Source organism: Bicyclus anynana, chromosome 10 (assembly GCF_947172395.1).
Source record: "Bicyclus anynana chromosome 10, ilBicAnyn1.1, whole genome shotgun sequence".
Classification (NCBI taxonomy): Eukaryota; Metazoa; Arthropoda; class Insecta; order Lepidoptera; family Nymphalidae; genus Bicyclus; species Bicyclus anynana.
The window spans coordinates 1,737,568-1,760,927 of NC_069092.1; the positions used below are offsets into that span (position 1 = coordinate 1,737,568).

The 23,360-nt window shown below is 36.5% G+C and overlaps 1 protein-coding gene across 3 annotated transcripts in view; it reads right to left on the reverse strand.

Moving 5' to 3' along the window:
- LOC112050556 (protogenin B) overlaps positions 1-23,360 on the reverse strand; it is a 136,571-nt gene that overhangs the window by 112,723 nt on the left and 488 nt on the right. The gene's annotated exons all lie outside the window — the stretch shown is intronic.

The window sequence follows — 23,360 nt, forward strand, 5'->3', positions numbered from 1 at the left end:
TTTTGTGCGCACCTTTCACTTTTCAGGCGTAAGTATTGAGACGTACATAGTGTATGCATACACCTATTTAGACAGTCGATCTGTAAGAGTAAACTCCATTCGTGCGTTGGAGCTGACACAAACTTTTTATTTATTTATTTAGTAGGAACATTAGTGACGCATTAACAGAAAAGAAAAGCAGTAGTCAAGAAAACACTTATCTCTAAAAGACATTTCTGCCAGTGACGCTTGGCAGTGGGTCAAATGGTAAGTCTATACCTACCCACTGTTTCACCTATACATGTAAATGGATGTATACTGGTTCATCATCATCATTATCAGCCGATGGACGTCCACTAATGGATATAGGCCTCTTGCATGGACTTCTAAAGAACGAATTCGAGCTGCCAGCATCCAGCAGTATACTGGTAACCATTACTTGTAATGTTAGCCACTTTTTTTATGTGAAACATCTAGTCGCACGTAAAACCGATTCTGACGTGGCCACGCATGATGGTATATATACATATATACAGTCTATATGCAGATGTGTTTGTGTGTGTGTGGCGGTGTGGCGACGCGTCGCCATGCGCAATCGATTGTGCGATTCTCCTACTCGAACCGGCGTTAAGTCATCTCTCTCGCTACACTGAGCTCTGATACCTATAATCCGTATCATTATGACATATTTCTTCTTCTCTTTCTTTTCTTTTCTACATATTACTTTTACAAAATAATGTCGATGTTTCACATCTGCCAGGCATCCCGAGACAGCACATTTACTTTTTAAACAGTTTTTTTTCTAATGATTTTGATTGATATTTCGGTTAGATAAAAGTGTACAGCTTATTCAAATAAGAATAATTGTTTTTACTTGAAGGAACTGGCATTGTTCTATTTTAGGTATTTATATCCACCTACTTATTTAACCACATTATATTGGTAAAAATAGTTATGTGGGTTACCTATTTACCTACTATTTGTATAATAAACCACAGTTACAGTTTACTAGCCATACTTTATCAGTTACAACTGCGGTTTTACTATTGTGGCTTTATTGAAATATCATATTTTATAGAACGATCGAGGTTTCTAAATCTAGGTTTTCCTGTTCAGTTAAATTCTCTTAGGTATGCAATGATGTTAAATACTGTTAGATGTGTTACTAGGTCCTGAAAAATGAGGCGCTCAAAAGACGCCACATTTCAGTGTTGGTTGTGGTCAACAACGAACGTTATTTAAACAAATACTACCTGAATATTTTTTATTTTTCTTTTTTTATTCTTACAAGTATAGTCTATAGTCAAGGCAGTCAAGGGCTAGACGACAATCTCACCTGATGGTAAGTGATGATGCAATCTAAGATGGAAACGGACTTACTTGCTAGGAGGAGGATGAAAATCCACATCCCTTTCGGTTTCTACACGACATCGTACCGGAACGCTAAATCGCTTTTCGGTACGTCTTTATCGGTAAGGTGGTAACTAGCCACGGCCGAAGCCTCCCACCAGCTAGACCTGAACCAATTAAGAAAACCTTAATCGGTCCAGCCGGGGATAAAACCCAGGACCTTCGTCTTGTAAATCCACCTCACATACCACTGCGCCACGGAGGCCGGCAAAAGTATACATATTTAGATTTTTTTCCTGAGCGTCGTGTTGACTGTCAGTAAATTGGCAATTTGATTGTAAGTGCCTTTTGTGATTACTTTGAATACCAAACTTAATTTTTTGAAGTCGGTCAAAAATAATCACGCCACGCCACGGAGATCGTCAAAATAAATATAAAGGTCTGATAATGATGAGTGAAAAATATTCACATTCATCGATAACTTTTATTAGTCGTAAACACACATCCCTAAACTAGAAATCGTCGAGTTAGAAGCGATTTTGAATGGAAGTGTGCCGTGAAGGGCGTCCTTGGACAATTCCCTATGCACATAAAAAGTAGTCGCGTTTACAACCGCCCGGTAACTGGTGGGCTTTTTGTTATCGGAGGAGTATGTAGTAAGGGACGTTTGGAGGAACTTGTTCGTACCGGCACAGATTTAGAAAGATTTCAATAATTTTTAGCCGACTTCAAAAAGAGGAGGAGGTTCTCAAATCGTCTGTATGTTTTTTTTTTGTATGTATGTTACCTGATAGAAGACGCCTGGACCGATTTGAATAATTTTTTTTTTGTTTGAAAGGGTATACTCCTGAGGGGGTCCCATTGTCACCATTTCAGGATCCGATGATGGGATCCTGGAGAAATTGAGAGGAACTTTCAAAAATCGTAGGGGCCACTATAGCGTAATATATTTTTTCTATTAACCTCTTTAAAGACCTACAACTGAATGAAGGTCTGCAGTCGATCTGAACTATCTAATATAATACTAATCTAAACCGGTGTTGTGTTAATATAAGCCGTTTCTGACAGAATTACATGAAAGAACACTGTCTGAAAAACCTAAATCTTACATGACTTGAATTAATACATCATTGGACTAGCACCGCCTTCAAACTGATCATCAGTTAGAACATAATATGATAGATAGAACTTAGTATGATGTTATTTTTCGCTTTTTAGTTTACTCGGTATGTTAAATGTTTTTAAAGTCGGTTAAATTTTTTTTATTAATTTTTTTTGATTGTATGTTTATATATTTAATTATGATTAATTTATCTAACATTTTCGTAGATTTAAGATTAGATGCGTACTTTGTTATTTATATGTGCATAATACGGTTTAAAATATGGTTGGCAAAGAATCGTAATAAGCTTCAAAAAAATTTAAAACTAAATCCTTTAGATGAAATAATATTTTTTTCATATAAACGCTATAGAGATTATTGCAACAACCTTATTAAAAGTCTCAAAATAAAATATGACAGAGAGAAATTAGAAAAAAACTATGGAATAATATTAAAACTGTTAATAATCTAACGAAATCGCATACTGACAACACTGTCCTACTTAAACGCAAAGCATCATCTATCCACTCAGATAATTTGACGGCCTCCGTGGTGCAGTGGTATGGGCAGTGGATTTACAAGACGGAGGTACTGGGTTCGATCCCCGGCTGGGCCGATTGAGATTTTCCTAATTGGTCCAGGTTTGGCTGGTGGCTAGTTGCCACCCTACCGGCAAAGACGTACCGCCAAGCGATTTAGCGTTCCGGTACGATGCCGTGTAGAAACCGAAAGGAGTGTGGATTTTCATTCTCCTCCTAACAAGTTAGCCCGCTGACTGATTTCCACGCGGACGAAGTCGCTGGCATCCGCTAGTACATAATATAAGTAATAAGTAATAACGATACTGGTACCATTGTAGCATGAGCTAAAAAAAATTTAGCTTTTATAAAATATCGAAAATCTTGTTATTATAGGATCTCAATTTAAAAGTTGCCACAGCTAAAGTAAGAGGCAATTCAAGCCCTAATAGGCTTAAAGCGATGCGGGGTTGTAAGGTAAACACTTTATACAGATAGGTACGAAAGGTTTGTTCTTGGATTTTACATTACGCAAACACTTACGAACCTAACTATTATTATTTTATTGAATATTAAACTTATTAGGTATGTAAGTATAATTTACCTTACTACCTTTACCAATTTATCTTTACCAATAATTCAACTCTCAAACAAACAAACAAACAACTGTAGGAATACATTAATTGACCTACTGTTAGTATTAGTATTACTCATAAGAGTACTCCTATGTTTCATGAGGCAAGAGGCAAGAAGCAAGGTTGACATGAAAGTGTAAAACTAACGGTCACGCCAAAATGTAATCAACAAATCATCTCGTTATCAAATTCTAAGAAACTTTAATAGTTCCAGCTTGTTTAATAAAGCTAATAACCAATTCTTACAAATCGGATACCATCTAACTATATATATCTAACAGCCATTCAATAAAACATCATTCAATGAAACTTCTGTAATAGCTACTTACTTACCATCAGGTGAGAGTGTAGTCAGAGGATTAACTTGTAAAGAATAAAAAAAGCTCGAACTTAAATATAAAAATACATAAGTAAATAGAAAAAAAATCCACGTTCAAAACACGAAGTGAAGACAGCTATTAAAGGGGTTTTGATGGGTGGAAAAGGGTCCCACATAGCCCTAAGCATTTCGAGAGGGATTAGGGCTCCTCGAAGATTTCCGCTGTTCAACAAAAAAAGGTTTCGACAATTCGTAATTTGGTTCATAAATGATGCCTAAACAGTTTTTTCACTAATTCTTAGGGATGGTTTTTCAACCTTATGATAAGTATCTGATAGCATTTTGATTCTGATTATCCACAAGTTTTGTTTTTGTCATCATCATCATCATCATAATCATTATCATCATCATCATCATCACCATCATCATCATCATCATCATCATCATCATCATCATCATCATCATCATCATCATCATCATCATCATCATCATCATCATCATCATCATCATCATCATCATCATCATCATCATCATCATCATCATCATCATCATCATCATCATCATCATCATCATCATCATCATCATCATCATCATCATCATCATCATCGTCATCATCATCATTATTATCAACCCATATTCGGCTCACTGCTGATTTCTAGTCTCCTCTCAAAATGCGGATTGACAGACTTCACACACAGAGAGAATTAAGAAAAATTTCTGGTAAGCAGGTTTACACACGGTGTTTTTCTTTCACCGTTTGAAACACGTGATATTTAATTGCTTAAAATACACACAACTGAAAAGTTAGAAGTGCATTGCCTCGGGCCGTATTTGAACCCACACCCTCCGGAGTTTGTTTTGTTTTTGTCATTTGACATAAATTAAGTAACAAAACTAACAGTTACACACTAGACAGAGAGGTCGTGGTAGCAGCGATGGCGACGCTTTCTCTGCAATGCTCCTCCACTTATGGGGATTGGCTGCATTATGGGAACACTCCACCATGGATGATTGTGCAGCAGTCTTGACTAAATCCGTCCAGCGGGTTGGAGATCGGCCTCTGGATCTTTTGCCTTACAGTTAGACTGTTCGACACTTATCAGAAGATGCACTAAGCGTAGATCGATATCACCCCATCCAGGTTTTAAATGATGATTTGGACTGCGCCGTCATAGACCACAATCAAACCACACAGAAATTAAAATAGAACACCACGCAATATTAAAGTCGGTTGTATTATTTTTTACGATGCCCTTCCTATAAATGCCTAAATGCAAGCTCTAAATTAGGGCGTACCTAAATTTGATCACAGACGGGCTAGTTTATCAGCAATAAGGACTGCTAATGCAACTTTGAAATGAGTGTAAAGCCTAGTAGGTACTTAGTTTTGTTCATAAATTTGTTAATTACTAATTAGGCTTGTCATAGATTAACATGAAGTAATGGTTCGGTGTGGACTGAGATCTTTTATCCGATTAAATACATTAAGCCTACTTTTAAATGTATTAAGCAGTGATTGCCCAGTGGATATGACCTTTGCCTCGGAGGGCGTAGGTTTAAATCCGGTCCGGGGCATGCACTTCTAACTTTTTAATTACAAGCATTTTTCAAGAAAAAAATATCCCGTGTCTCAAACGGTGGAGGAAAAACATCGTGAGGCTTTACCCCAGTCAGAATGAGAGGGGTTAATAGTCCAAGAGTGTTAATGATAATGTTGTATTTCTTTTTTAAAATTAAACCTTAACTCAAACAGTTACTTTTGTTTAGCACGACAAGTTTTACAGCAACACATAGCCCGGTTTATAGCCGGTATACGTACACAAACGAGTCCAGCAAGCTAGCCCTGACCTTCCGCAAGCCCTTTCACCCTAAATACTTATTATATTGAGATTTGGAAGAGGGGTGGCGATAAAACGCGTCTGCCGGTACACTCGAAAGCCTATTTTTATTGGCGAATCAAATTTTGAATCATTTATTCCCGAGCTGAGCCCTAATACTGTACGACATTGAAATCGTAATTCACTGGAATTGCATTTAGAAAATCATAAGGGTGCGTTCACAAATATCAATCAGGTTTCCTTATAATAATAACTGGTGGATCTTTTTAACTGACTGCAAAAAAGGAAGTTCCCAATTCGTCGGAATCTTGTTTTTATGTATGTACTAGCTGACGCCGCGCGGTTTCACCCGGGTGGTTCCCGTTCTCGTAAGAATATGGGGATAATATATAGCCTTCCTCGACAAATGGGCTATCTAACACTGAAAGAATTTTTCAAATCGGACCAGTAGTTCCTGAGATTAGCGCGTTCAATCAAAGAAACAAACAAACTCTTCAGCTTTATAATATTAGTATAGATTAGATTTGGAAAAGTTTTTTTATTGTGAAGAGTAATACTTCCCAAATAGTCATCGGATCTTGGACTAATTGGAGTAATACAGGGAACTATTCAAAATTTTTAATACAGCCTGTGTTTTTAGACGAAAACCTGTTGTTTCAGCGACAATCTTATTCTTCAGAACGAAACAGCGTGGCGACAGAAATAATCATAACGGTACTACATCAAACAGTTTCTTCAAAAGACAAATCTTTAAATCCTTATTATCTTAAAACCTTGTTAGTTATCCTAGATGCGAATATAAAAAAAAAACAAAAATATTTTGGCAACTCGCATGAATGGTAATGAATTACAAATGGCGGCCGTGTCAAAAACACAATTTATCATCGCAGTGACCTGTGAGGCATAACAATACGGTATGAGTTTCTGTTTCTTTTTGTGGGGAGTCAGCTACATATGTGGTGTAGTCTAGGAGCTGACGTATGATTATATTAGGGTTGTCAAACATAAAACCAATGCGACTAACGTTAATACTAAAAAAAATACGTAAACAAGTAGGTACTACTACTTACTAGTACTTAGTAATACTTTTGATACTCGTAGTCTATAGTGTAATGTACAGGCAAGGGTTTGACAGTTGACAGTTGACAGACAGTGGGTTAGTCTGTAAAATTGAAGGCACATTTTCAGGATACAGACAAACGCGCTTGATCTGTCATCTTACCACTATATCAAGTTAAACGGACTTTCCGGAATAAATTCACTAAATTTCAAATATCAGTGCACGGTAGGATCCTTTGAAGTTATGAAGGTTCTAAGAAGGTCGTACCCTAATCATAGGAAAAAACTACCTTTGACTATGTGTAAAAATCGCATGGAAAACCAGATCCAGAGGCTGAAAAGAAATCCTAAATTATTTATTGTGTTTGTTGCTGCTTTTCTTATTATTTGTTAACGTCTTAATTGTAACTTAAGTAAATCCGGCCTTGATAATTTACTTCGTGCAAATCGGTCACCATCTCTTTGCGTAATATGTTATTCATAGATTCTGCTTGTAGCTTTGTGAATAAAGTATTGGGTCGCACAGGATTTTTCCGGTTCTGTCCTCTTTTCAACTACATACAGGGGGTTTATTAGGGTCCAGAGGCTTTTAACGACCCCCATAAATCTAAAAATCTACATATTCAATGTCAAACATGGAACCTAAAACAAATGAAAAATTAATTATAGGGGTCCTGGATTCCACTAGAGGGGATATTGCCTCCTTATAGGAGAAGCTTTACAGGTTAGTAAGCCCACCACGCTGCTAACTAAGGGTGATAATATTTGTTTCTATTACCACAGATTTTATAATAGAGATATGTCACTGCGTGTCAAAAGTGAGCGATGCGTCCGATACCAACGATGCGGACTGCCATTATAAACAATGTGTCGCTTCAAAAGTAGTCTGTGAAAAAGCGCAAAGGTTCAGTTTTTCTTTACCTACTCGTAAGTACCTATGCCAAAAATCATCAAAATCGGTATAAGAATTTAGTCATGAAGATAACATCACAGAATGTACAGTAACAGACAAACATACTTTCTTATTTATAATATTAGTAAGGATGAGGATTATAAGCGTCTGTTGATGTAAAAATTTTCCAAAAATAAACGAAACTATGGCTTTTCCTTTTCATTTATTTAAGTACCTAATAATACCTTATTAGCTAATTAACCTGAAAATAACCCGGCCCGTGTTTTTTAAGAGCAAATAAGGTTAAATAAAGGACTCCACTCAGGCTAAGCGTGCCTCTTTTACTTACATCCTTGTCAAGGAAATATTTTGCTTTTCATCACCCAGAAATAAGATCTTCATTGATAATGATAGATGAAGGACGTCTATGTCATCATCATCGTCATTATCATCATCATCATCATCATCATCATCATCATCATCATCATCATCATCATCATCATCATCATCATCATCATCATCATCATATCAATCCACTTCGGTTGTTGGCCTTCTGTTGGACTTCCAGTCACCTAGATCCTGCACTGCAACCAGCGACTCGACTTCGATGTCCTCAGTCCACTTGGGGTATTCTATATTCGTCGACGAACTTTTCGCCTATAGCGTCTTATTGGAATTTGAACTTTATGTTTAAATATAAATTAAAATATCATTAACAACGCAGCTGCCATGGAAACCAACGATGTTAAAGCGCTGAAACTATACAGCTGGCAGGTGGGAGGCTTCGGCCGTGGCTAGTTACCACCCTACTGACAAAGACGTACCGCCAAGCGATTTAGAAACCGAAAGGGATGTGGATTTTCATCCTCCTCCTAACAAGTTAGCCCGCCTCCATCTTAGATTGCATCATCACTTACCATCGGTGAGATTCTAGTCAAGGGCAAACTTGTAAAGAATTAAAAAAAAAAATAACAGAATGCAGGGGCTGTTGAGGGGACGACCAACAGTGCGCTTTCCGATGCGTTATGTTATGTAGTGGGCATTAAAAATTAGCAACTAAATAGTAGATAGGTACTATGTACATTGTATATACATCGATTGCTCGCAGCTGTTAGAGATTGCCCACGAATACTTCTCGATGCTCGGAAATCGATTTAAATAATAGTCTGCCAAAAAAGAGGTCAATAAATCTACATTCATGAATTTTGCTTACGTCCTTCACTTTTCCGTCAAATGTGGACCGATTTTGATGTTTTTTTTGTTATTTTTCAAGGTTTTTATGTCCCCTATCTTACATCGATGAAATCTGAAAATATATCGATGTTTATATCATGTAATATGTCATTTTCCCTATAGCCTGAAACCTAAAAAGATTTCAATCAATGTTTGAAGCTTTTGTACTTTATTAGTGTTGTATTTGTGCGATATGAAAATCTTTGAAGTATACACACAGATAAGTATACAGACGTATATAATGACCAATAATATCATGAGTTTGCAGGGCTAACGGCAGGACATCCGATAAAACTGATCGTGTGTTAGTGTTGTTATGTTTCGCGATGTCCATGAGATCATCCAGATCGCGACTAAATGTGGAATTATATTTTTTTTAGGTGAGATTGTAGTAGTAACAAAGTTAGTGATAGTGGTATTGTTTATTAAAAAATCCGATTATAATTCGTTAAGCACACCTAAAACCCACGCTGAGAATTAAATGCTCAAACGTATGGTAGGTAATTAGTCACAATTAAAAACAAGATAACTGCTTATTTTATTACCTAGTTACTTGTTGCGTTTTTTTCATCAGCCATCATCAGTGTAGTGTAACAATCATGTTTAGTTCCCATTCATGGTTAAAGACCGCACAATAATACTCTATTTGATTTTATCTTCTCAGCAGAATATGCCAACCTAACCAGTGGTTGTCTCTACAAATAACTAGACGTTTCAAAAATGTTTATTACTTGAAGTAAACGAATCTATACTAATATTAATAATAATAATATTTACGCGCTAAACTCTGTCCGATTTGAAAAATTCTTTCAGTGTTAGATAGCCCATTTATCGAGGAAGGCTATAAGCTATGTATTACCACGCTAAGATCAATAGGAGCAAAGCACCAATGACGAATGTTTCAAAATCGGGGGATTTTTACCTATTGTGAGCTTACGCTGCGTGCGCTGCGTAAACGGTTGAAATTTCGCAAAAACCTTGTGAGACAGAATTGTTCTCCTTTAAAAGTACTAAAAAAAGTCCGCGACAGTTCCCGCGGGATTTGAGAAAAACTGAAAACCACGCGGACGAAGTCACGAGCGTCCGCTAGTTTTGACTATGTTGGCATGACGTCCGGTAAAATTTATCGACTTGCAATTAGAATCGAGGTCCACATACAATGAGTTCAAACGGAGTCAGGCTGGCATAGCACATAGCTATGAGAAAATCATTCATGTACTAAAATAACACTAACTGATAATTAATTAATCAGTATAGTAGGTATATACATTTTTTGCTACATCTCAAAATAGTGCCTCGAGTGCAAGTGTAGGCAGATATCCTTGAGGGTGTTAAAACGCATATGAAATTGGCTACACCTGCTTAATAATGAAGAAAAACGACTGCCAAGTGCCAGTATGAATCGCACTGGCGGGTTCTGTATAATTTAATTTGGGGTTAGGGCTTTTTGCTTTATCTGTTCTGCAAGCAAAGTTTTGATAGCAAAGTTTTGAAAGCTAATATGGATTTGTGTATATAAAAATTTTAATTGATTACCAACAAAAAAGGCAAAATTAGTTTATTTTAAGTAAACTTAGTTTACAAGCACTTTTGAATCTACCAGTTTGACTATTTGTAAAGCCACTGATTCGAAAGGCAGGTTCTGCTGAGAAGAGTCGGCAAGAAACTCTACAGTTGAACTCATCTATAATGAAAATCCTAGATTCTAGTCTGAATAGACAGAATTTTAGTTTGAATATTGTACGGAACCCTAAAACATCTCATTGTAGTGAGGAAACGGCTTTGCCTAGCTGCGTGGTTCGCAAGCATACAAAAACACTAGCGGTTCCATCCAGTCTAGTTTGTGTTGCGGAAAAAATGCCGAAAAAACTACACTTGAATGATATAGACTCAGACTAGACGAACGAGTTATAAATTCTACACTTACTAATCCATGCTAATATTTTGAATGCGAAATTAAGTTTGTCTGTGTGTTACCTCTTTCAAGGCTATACCGCTGAAACGATTATGCCTAATTTTTGGATTAGATAAATTTTATATAGGCAACTTTTTGTCACGGAAATATGTAACTTATGATACAGGGGTTGAAGCTTTCTATAAAAGAAATGTTAAGATAACTAATTCTTAAATCACATTAATATCTTTAAGGGTTGAAATGTTGTATAAAAAATTAAATCAGACAGTTTTGAAGTTACATTTCATAAAAATGTATAAGTACACCTGGATGATCGATTAAATATATAAAATGTGTTTCAACAATTTTATTATGTAAAATTATTAATGTGCCGTAAATATAAATAGTTATAGGCCCGAAAACATAGTTCACCATAATCAATCGGGTAAAAAGTAAGGCAAAAACATTGTCGTTTCTCCGTGCTCCGTCTATATGTTCTGTATGTCTGTGTATGAGGTACGAGTGGGTATACCACATTGCCTTGACGCGGTGCTCAGAGTCAAGGCGTTGTAGTGATTTTAAGTGGAATCGATTAATTGTTTAGTAGAATCGATATTTCGACATTCTGAATTAATTTTGCACATAACATCATCTTTTGATCGGGTTTAGAAGGATTATGTTTTTTAATCTATATAATTTACACAATATTTTTTTTGTTTACCGTTTTAAAAGCATTATATAATGGGATTGACATAGGATTTATTTCCCAGTCATTAGCAGATATTTAATCGATTTTTCTTTTATTGGTAAAATTTCAAAACGTTCAAACAGCTTTTATAAAATTAAATTGGATATGTAAATACTATTAAAATAAATTTAATTATTGATAACAAGATGAATTATACGAATTAAAGTCCTTGAAAATCCACACACGGCTTTTTTATTTTTAAAATTTGATTTAGATGTTGAGTAGAGTATTTTTCCAGAGAATCAATTAAGTAATCTGTTAATATCTTTTACATGATACAAGTATATTTACGATCGTGCATAAACGGAAATTGAAGGAATACTTTTTTGGACAGCCTGTATAGCGTCGCAGCAGCGGTACAATCACACAATAATTATGTTTTTTATTTTACTACCTCCTAATGATTGTTCTTTACTTTTTTTTTGTTAATATTGATATTATGTAATAATAACCAGTGCACAGTAATACCAACTGTGGTTTGTGTTGCATCATGGTTACGTTTAATATAAATATGTATTTTGTAGAATAATAAATACATGAATAAAGTAAACGGCGGCTAGTTGCCTCGACTGGTGACAGAAGGGCTGGCTCATTTTTTGCCTGATCAGCTTGGCTATCCAGCGCGGAAATGCAGCCAGTATTCTTGCCACCATTCCACGTGGGCATGATTTGTATAGTTATTAGGATAAGTTAGCTTAAGTTCCATATTGTATTCTTTCTAAAAAAAAAAAAAAAAATTATTGTAAAAAAAAAATAAAGTAAACAGTGGAATCTAACAGACTCGCAGAATATTACAAGCAATCGATCGATTTTATAAATCGAAACATTGATTACGATAATGACACATCACTAAACCTAATTTTTTAATAATGTATTTCATACTCCCACGGTATTGATCAATCGTTAGTCGTTACATCCGCTGACATAATTGTTTTTAATTGTTGTTGAGGTTGTTGATATCAAAATATCTAGTGGATACGTAACTCCATTTATAGTAACCAGATGTGAAACGTATGAGTAACAAAGATCTAATCTTTTTTCATAATAACAATTAATTAAGGTAAAAAGTTCAGGCAGGATTTTTTTATCCATTGACAAGTTAGCCCTTGACTGCGATCTCACCTGCAGGGTTACTATGTACTATTCAAATAGTAAGTAACTCGGTGTACTATTCAAATAGTAAGTACCTACATCGTTTTTCATCGTGTTTTCGTAATTGTGATCATCTAACATAGTTATTTCAACGAAACTATCTTAACTATGTCATTTTACATCAAATGGCAGTAATTTTTATGTTTAACAATCGTCTAACATGATTATTTCAACGAAAATACGTAAATAACGGGTTTTTCCTTGAAATAACTTTACTGATTGGTACTGCCACTTCAATGTTACCTACTGTCACTTTACGTAAAATGAAGAAGCATGTCATTTCGTTGAAAATACGATCTTAGATTATTGCATAAACGAAAATATGATGTTAAGCGATGTAGTGACTCATTATTTGAATGGCACACCGAGATACATAATAACCCTGCTATGTGACTATGCAGTGATGCCTATCAACCAATATCAACATGCTTCAACTAACATCAACTCAGTTCAACCAGCACGGACAGACGTCGCTCCGCTGTACAGTGCAAAAATTCGCGGGTTGCGGGCCCCTGACCTTGCGGCCCTCCACGCCGCGCGCCCCGCGCTCGCCCCTCACCCGACTGATGGGAAAAGGTTCCCTTCTTTAATCATTTATTTATTTATTATATATTATTAGGATACCAGCGATGCATATAATATTTTAGGGTGTAAGAACATAAATAATATCAATTCTTCCGCATGGACAAAGTATTTAATAAAATAAACATTTATTGTCTCGATTCGTCGTAAAACGACAAGTAAGCTACGTCATTACGCCCGAAATTAATAATCAATCCTAATCCGTTTTTTCCTATCTAATATTGATATATCAATCCATTTCTTAAATAAAGCATGCCAATAAGCTATCCTCGGATAGAGTTTGCTATCTTAAAAATGACTTTGCCAGATGCTTGCAAACTAGATTATGTATCTATGTTGCAAGATAAATAAATGAAAAGACATCGTTTGAGTATTCAAACAAACAAATAGTAAACCACTTTTTAAGCTTTTAACTTTTTAAATAATTTAAAATATTTCACTACCTCAAGATTTACTTACAATACTTGAATATAGATAAAGCTTACATAATAACATTAGCATACCGGTGTGCAAAGGCGGTGTTATCGTTCAAGCAATCTCTTCCCAGACAATCCCTGGTGAAAGTAGGTATATTACACGATTATTTAGTAGTCCAATCGTTTAAATTGGTTTATTAATAGACCATGCGCTGTAAAGTATTGAGTATTCATAATATTGAGTATGTAACAAACCTCCTGGCAACATGCAGAATTGTATTTGAAGAAACGATTTTGTATTAAATGTAAACCCTTAACCTGTTATCCAGATATCAGCAAATGGTATGGACATAATATTATTGACCAGTCTACAAGCAACTTTCTAACGCGGCGGGTAACTCTTGCGTAAACCTTCAAACGTTAAGACCACGCTAGCCGCTGCAATGCGTCTTATCAAACTAAAGTGTTATTCAGATAGCATGGGTATGGTGACAGTCGCTTGTACGACGTTTTCTACGTACTATTATCGGGAATCGCGGCGAAATTCTTCTTTCTTAGACGAACTGTCACCCGCACCATTTTACATGAAACGAACTGTAATATTACAAAGCCGCAATACAAGTAGTTTTTACCGGAAATCATTTAAATTTTGTCTGTATTTGTTCGCATAAAATAATGGACCTATTTAAATTTTTACGCGGGTAGTTATGGTAGGCGGTATTTGGAGTATATATAGCTCCGAAATGCACTGATAGTTTATAATATAACTAGCAGACGCCCGCGACTTCGTCCGCGTGGAATTCAGTTTTTCGCAAATCCTGCAGGAACCATAGATTATTCCGGGATGAAAGTAGCCTATGTGTTAATCCAGAGTAAAATCTATTTCCATTCCAAATTTCAGCCAAATCGCAGCGTAAAAAAGGAACAAACATACTTACACACTTAACTTTCGTCTTTTAATTTATGAATTAAATCGACGGGGATAAATCAAGCTTTTTATACCAGATTACACAGTTTTGTAGACTGTTAGTTATCATGACAGCAAAAGCTAAGCTCGAAAAGCTCAGGTGGCGTAACCTTAATAGATAAAACCCAAACAGAAAAACGAATTACGCTCTCAAAGACACTCTGAAGATTATTACATGTTTTTAACTTTTAACATGTAACGATAGAATGTTAATTCTCATAAATAAAAAAATAAATATGTAGGAGTGTTTCTTTAGAAAATAAAATAGTCAGTATCTTGTAATTTAATAACTCTCACTACTCCTAGGTTCAAACAAGGAAAAAAAGGATTGCTGATTTAACTGAACCATCTAGACTTGAATATATTCGAGAAACAATGTCAGATATTTCCTAAATAGCTATTGTGGATGTTGGACTCCTGCCTATTCCAACAAGATCTTTTGCTGATATTACTGCTACTTTTTGACACTCTAAGAAGACCTTTTTGACCAATTTTCTAAATAAGTACATTATCTAATCCGTACTTCCGTCCAAAGGTGTTCTATCACACTAATATTATAAAGCGAATGTTTATGTGTAAGTGTGTCTATGTGTGTGTGTGTGTGTGTGTGTGTGTGTGTGTGTGTGTGTATGTTTGTTCCTTCGTTGCACTGCGGCTACTGAAGCGATTTGACTGAAATTGGATTTGGAATGGATATAGGTTTTACATAGGCCGCTTTTAATACCCGAAAAATCCATGGTTCCTACGGAATTTTTGAAATTCAAAAGTCAACCCATATAAGGCTTACTGTTGAGCGCAGAGCAGAATGGAAGAAGTATAATAAAATAATTAGTAATTACTAATTTGTAATTAAATCGGCAACCATCTTCAAAACAAAACAAATCGATTTACTGAAGAACAAGTCATACACTCATACCTTTGCAACATATTATTGGAAAAGCTTGCTATGCTTTATAATCGAGTGGTCCAGGAAATTTAATTAAGATTAGATAAATATCCTTGTATGAATAATGTATGTAATAAAAATACCCTACCATTATTTACCTATTCAAAATGTAAGTAAATACAAAACGAAAAAAAAGTATTTTGATAATAGAAAAACTGATAACATCAAAACGGACATGGTATCGTGTCGAGAATATAGTACTTACTGAGAAAAATAAGATACGAATAAAGAGCCGTTCGCTACATTCGTCATCAAATAATAATATATCATATATAATATCAATAACTATTTACAGAAGATTTCTCCCCATTGTGTATGGTAACAACACAATTATATGTGTTTTATGAAAACTTTCTCATATCACACAAAACATCTACTTCGGCAATTCTCCTTGTTGGTGATATTTTTCTCTCCATTATTTATTGCTACTGAAAACTAGCGGCTTTGCGTGTGTTTTTCTTTCCTTACAAGTTAGCCCTTGACTACAACCTCACCTGATGGTCAGTGATGATGCAATCTAAGATCGAAGCGGGCTAACTTGACGGGCCTTTCGGTTTTTACACATCGTACCTTAACGCTAAATCGCTTGGTGGGACGTCTTTGCCAGAAGGTTGGTAACTAGTTACAACCGAAGTCTCCCACCAGCCAGACCTGGACCAATTAAGAAAACCTTAATCGGTTGTGATAGTCCAGTCCAGATAATCGGGGTGATAGTCCAGTGGATATGCCCTCTGCTTCCGATACCGGAGAGTGTGGAATTCGAATCAAGTCCGGGGCATGCGCCTCCAACTTTTCAGTTGTGTGCATTTTAAAATTAAAATCTCTACGTGTGTGAAGTCTGCCAATCCGCATTGGGCCAGCGTGGTGGACTATTGGCCTAACCCCTCTCGTTCTGAGAGGAGACTCGAGCTCAGCAGTGAACCGAATATGGGTTGATAACTACAATACCACCGCGCCACGGAGGCCGTCCACAAAAAAAATAAAATTAAGATTATTTTTTTTAATAATGAGATATTAAAAAATCTTAACGTGATTTTGAATAGTTCTTGTTTAAGTAACATAAACATCAACAAACAGCTAACAGTTACTTATGTTAGTAGTAGCATAGGTACGAATACGTATTTAAATACAATTGATCGGGTAAATTAATGGTTTGGCCTTGATTACCGCCTGTAACGACTAACTGCGCGTTCGTTTTTTTCGTGAAACACCAGTAAATACTGCGCGGCCTCTTTAGGGCAGTGGCAAATGGGGCCGACATTGTTCACTCGATACTGCGAGATCCATATTTATTTAAATATAAAATAAATAAAATAAAAAATAAAAAAGCCTTTTATTTCTTCTTATTTACAATTAATTAGGTGATAAGTATTGTAATTTGTTAATTGTTAAATTAAGTAAGTTATAATTTTAAAATGTTTATTTTCTTCCCTTTTATTTAAGTGAAGGCCTCCTCCAGGTGCTGCCATTTTGATCGGTCTTTTGCCTTCAGTAGCCAGTCTCATTTATTATTATTTAAATATAAATAATAATAAACGAGAAAGTAAGTTTGTCTGTCTGTTAAGCCGCTGAACCGATTTCTAGTGGATAAACGTGCTAGAAGCAATGATAATTTTATACTTTAGATCGGTTATGACCCTAAAAAAATACCGGAAAAAGTGATCCGAATTTAGCGACCCCACTGACACATGCACAATTTTGTCTTTAATTCCATTAAATATTTATCTATATATAGTTTTTACACTTCCTGAACACACAACTCAACATTGTCTCGACATTAAATAACGTTCGTTGTCTAATAAGCGACTAAATGAAAGTAAATTTTCCACATTTGTCCGCCTCAGTTTTAATGCGCTATTGCCTAGTATAAAATATCATTTACTAGAAGGCACGTTGACAATGAGGCATTAACAAACTCTAAACTTCAAAGTTTAGAGCATCGCCGAAAGGTTGCCTGTCTATCGGTGTTCTACAAAATATATTTCAGGGAGTGCGCTCAGAAATTGTTCGATCTTGTGCCACCTTCGCCGTTCTACCACAGGATGCTAGGCATCGCAGAGATCTGCACCGCTACGTCGTCGATATTCCTCGGTCCATACTAAGCGGTTTAGTTTATCTTTCCTTATACGCACTGCAAAGATGTGGAATGCTCTTCCAGCTTCCGTTTTCCCCACCACCTACAATATGGGTATCATCTAGTCAAGAGTGAATAGGCATCTTCTGTGCTTGCGCGTGCCACCATAAGCTGCATCATCGCTTACCATCAGGCCTCTTTAGGGCAGTGGCGAACTAGCTAACGCTACGCGGTTTCACCTGCGTGGTTCCCGTTCCCGTAGGAATACGGGAATAATATATAGCCTATAGCCATCCTCGATAATTGGGCTATCTAACACTGATATTTCGTCGATATCGACAGTCTTACCACTACGATTACATGTTTGAAAATGCAAGGATAGATAAAGGCGTGTGTTACATGAATAGTAAGAATTATTTGAATTACTTTGTATGAAAACATAAATTTTTTTTTTAAGTTAAAATAAAATTAGTTATGCAGTTCGGCTGCTATAAGTGGACTTGTCAACACCTTGATGTTATAGAAAATACTTCCGAGCAACATGTATAGGAAACCGCTGGATGCTGGCGGCTCGAGACGGTTATGCTTGTAGGTCCATGCAAAAAGCCTATGTCCAGTACTGGACGTCCATCGGCTGATAATGATGATGATGATGATGATGACCCTATATAGGTAGCTATGTATAGCTACTTACTACGTTTTCGAAGCGTTATCTTTTGTAGAAGGACAAATTGATCTGTAACTTGGCTAAGGCCTTTATAGAGCTGTTGAAATCGGCTGATAATGATAAATAATAAGATGAATAGATGAATAATTGCGTCGGTAATCACATAAGACCGGAATACCAAATAATATATCCTTCCGCTTCAGAGGTCATGGCGTGAGTAGAATACATTTAACCGTAAGTCATGCCATCTTTCTTTTCGAAGACATTTCGCTTTATTAACACTGTATTTTATGTTTAAGCCGGATTTATATTTGTCTGACGTGTCGTGTCGTGACTCATCAGAACAGAATCGGTATCATGCATTTTATATGACAACGTTTACACTTACGTGTTGTGATGTCGTGATGGCTTCTGATGTGCCGTACAAAATGTATAATACCGATTCTGTTCTGATGCGCAAGTGGCAAGTTAAAGCTATGCTAATTAGCAAACCTGAGCTCAGTCGCAGACTGACAGTCTGCGACAGTCGCGCCGTTGACAACGCCCCTGAAATATGTTTTAGGTGCCAGTTGTAAACATCGAATGTGATTTATGTAACCTATATACATCTTTTTTCTTCTAACAGTATTGGTTTCAACTGACAAACTCTTAGCTTAAACATATAAAATCACGAAGATCTGAAAGACGGCGAAATCCGTGGCGCAGTGGTATGTGCGGTGGATAAGTATATCCTGGATATACTTATCCACCGCACCGGATGGAAGTCCTGGATTCGATCCCCGGCTGGGCTTAAAGAGCTTTTCTTAATTGGTCCAAATCTGGCTGGTGGAAGGCTTCGGCCGTGGCTAGCTACCCTACCGACAAAGATGTACCACCAAGCGATTTAGCGTTACGATGTCCTGTAGAAACCGAAAGGGGTGTGGATTTTCATTCTCCTCCTAACAATTTCCGCTTACATCTTATAATACTGTAAGACTTTTTCATTTCAAAAGAGCAACTGTTGAGTTTCTTGCCGGTATCTTCTCAGCAGAACCGGTGGTAGAATCTTTACAAATAATCAACTGACGTGTCAAAAGTGCTTGTAAATTGAGCCTACTTGAAGTAAATGAATTTTGATTTTGATTTTGATTTTTGATTTTGCATCATCACTTACCATCAGGTGAGATTGTAGTCAAGAGATTGTAGTAAATAATAGGAAAAAAATGAGACTCTTGTACCACAATGAATGATAATCATGGGGCAATCTGTCATACATTTGAATATTCCGAACAGTTTCAATGAGATTACGACATATTGTTAGGCATTCATCCTTACTATTGGTCGCTTACAAAACAACTATTGATGAGTTATTGCACATAAATATTAATGGCGGGCTATCAAAGTGGAATACTGACAATGTTACTGTCAAATGTCAAATTTCTGAGGCAAAGCCAATCAGTAATAGGGATAATGTCAGTTTTTTAAAATGTATATAAATTAAGAGTATGCTAATAGTAAAGCAAATTTATAAAAGTAACAGGGTATCTGCGATCATTACTTTCGGAGCTACAGGGATTTAAAGGGTCAGATTTGCGGCGCTGCTGCGGATCCCTGAAAAACGCCCCATACAAAATGGCACGAATCAGTGACGTCGTTGACTCGCTGTTCGTTAGATTTGTATGGGCGTTCAAACAAAATTACTAATATCTTTGTTATTTGCGCGTTTATGTTTATAGTTCATGTATTGAAAAATGTTACATTTAATGTAAGGAAGCTGAAACTGTATGAATTTTCATCTAATTGCGATAAAAAAAAATTAATAGATTTTGAATTTTTATAATCTTATTTATTATACAAATATCCAGACAAACCTTGCTTTTTAAGTATACATTAGTTAACATTGACCCTATTTACCCGAATGTATCATAAAAATCAATATATTCAAACCTAGTCATCATCCCCATTATTCCAAATTCGATTATTTCAACCTTATTTACGCACTTTTGCTATTTGTAGAGTTAGACTTTTTACATCAACATCATTCTTTACAATATTCATCATCATTACATAAGATTATGTTGAGCCGTGATAGCCCAGTGGGTATGACCTCTGCCTCCGATTCCGGAGAGTTTGTCTTAGGTGAAGGAAAACATCGTGAGAAAACCTGCATACATAAAATTTTCTTAATTCTCTGCGTGTGTGAAGTCTACCAAGTCTAAGGATTTAGTCAAATCCAAGCCTATTTAGTGACAATAAAAAAGAAATCTAGCAAGTACTAAGATTTCCCGCCTTTCCAACTTTCGCAGTAACATTTAAACAGCCAATGTGCATGGGAATGGTACATATTATTGCGCTGTTTAAATATTTATGGTTCAGCCAAGGACCCATTACGGGTTAGTAGCGGAGGAAATTGATCTCCGCACGCATCCAGCGTAGATCCTGTTGACAGACGGGCTGTGATAACACAACTGGAAATTTAAGCTACTGTTACACATGCTCATTTCAAGCACGATCGCATGCTACAATTGAGTAGTTGTTACTTATTAGCATGTGTATCGCAGCATTGCTAATAATGAACATGCTCATTTCGAGCTTGCTCAAGAATCAACAGTCGTGCGATTTATGAGCATGCTACTTGCTGCGCGGGTAGAAGGGGGCTTATATTTATGCTAGTCGATCAGCATTGCTTTTCTGTATTCTCTTCACCTTCATCTCTCCCTGTCTAACACTATACTATAGACAGAGAGCGATAGATACAATTAGCATGTGTAATTGGAATGTTTGCTTTGAGCATGCTTATTCAGGAGCATACTTAAAAATAGCATGCTAAAATTAGCAAATGTATGATACTGATGATAAGCATGTTCGTATGGAGCTTACTTAATAACACGTTTTACTTTACCTTATTATTACCTTTACATTTAAAGCTTGGCAAATTCGTTGGTAACACTCCCGATGGTCCGCGCGGACCGGGGCGCGTGTAGCGATGAATGAAAAATCCCGAATGAATGAATTACCCGCACGCACAATATCACACCCGCGCAGTCCCCGTCGCCCGCATATCATTTGAGTGTCATCAACGAACTAGCCAAGCTATAACAATAATTCCATTGACCCCTTGTTTGGCTTTATTTGATTGTAACAAGTCTTCTAAATAAAATTTAAAAAAAAAACTAGACGTACGCCAATCATCTTTCGCCTATATTTGCTATCGCATAACAATAGCGCACTTGAACTGGTATCGAATTACAAAAGCCGTTCGGAAAACGGCCCCATACATTGGTTATCGCACAATAGCGGGCGACGATACGAAACCTTGTTAAATAAATACTAGAACCTGAACCTTTGTGTTTCACTGCTGAATGTTATTGTATTTGCTTGATTGACTCTGTACCTATTAGACAATGATGTTGAATACTGTTAGATGTGTTACTAGGTCATCAAAAGAGGAATCTCAATGTTACGCCCCAATAAATAGGGCACAAATTTTTCCAGGTAGTTACCACCCTGGCAAAGACGTACCGCCAAGCGATTTAGCGTTCCGGTGCGATGTCGTGTAGAAACCGAAAGGAGTGTGGATTTTCATCCTCCTCCTAACAAGTTAGCCCGCTTCCATCTTAGACTGCATCATCACTTACCATCAGATGAAATTGTAGTCAAGGGCTAACTTGTAAAGAATAAAAAAAAAGCAAGTAAATGATATACTGGATATGACCTCTGCCTCCGATTCCGGAGGGTGTGGGTTTGAATCCGGTCCGGGGCATGCACCTCCAACTTTTCAGTTGTGTGCATTTAAGAAATTAAATATCACATGTCTCAATCGGTGAAGGAAAACATCGTGAGGAAACCTGCATGCCAGAGAATTACCTTAATTCTCTGCGTGTGTGAAGTCTGCCAATCCGCATTGGGCCAGCGTGGTGGACTATTGGCCTAACCCGTCTCATTCTGAGAGGAGACTCGACTCAGCAGTGAGCCGAATATGGGTTGATGACGAAGTAAATGATAATGAAAAAAAAAACAACGTCTGTGGTCGGCATAATACATTTTCACCTAGTTTCCAGCTGTAATTAACATCAAAGTCGTCCATTTGTTACGATAAACTAAAAACTATCCAATGTTTAGTGTTTGTTTTCACGTCACCGCATGACTGATTCGCTGGCAATCATCTCTATATCTCGACTAGTGTGGGATTCACTGTTTTGAATTGCGATTTATTTATAAGTCAGATGTTTTGGACCAATCTGTCTATATTCGGAATTCATATGATGTGTTTTATCGATTGAAATGAGTAATATTACATTTAGGAAACGCGATTTTCCTTATTGAGGCTTATCTAGACATAAGTCTTAAAGGTTTACGAAAATTACAGGTTAGGTAAAATAGCTTTAAACAGTTCTTAGTAAAATAACGTTCTTTAACTTTAGACAGTTGTGGTTAACAATACAGCCTTATGCTAGCCATCCGATAAGACCACATGCCTGCAGCGCTAACGGCTTGACGTCCGATAAAACTGATCGTGTGTTTGGATAGAAGCAGGCGTTACTTTGCGGAAGTTCATCATGCTTATATAATGATTTATTTATTTTGCTATCATCCCCGAAAAGCCGAATAACCCACTCATAAAATACTCTCCACGTACGTTTCACCCCGAAACTGGAGCACCCTCAGGAGATGTTGACTCTACAACTAGCACGTCGTGACCAACACACGATCAGTTTTATCGGCTGTCAAGCCGTTAGCGCTGCAGGCATGAGAGCTTACTTGATCGTTAGTGACTGATTTTAGAGGCTTATGTCACTATGTTGAGGGTGGTTTAGAATTTAGATTTAGTCCTTAACCTTTTAAATTTTACTAGTAGAAGCAATATAAGCCCCTATTGACATTATTTCGTTGAAAACTTCCATTCGGCGCGATGGGTAATTTGGAAAAAAGGAACAAATTAGGAAAAACAATTTATTGGCAATAAAGCACAAGGTGACCGAGTTACTGGATAACTTCCCCAAAATAAGG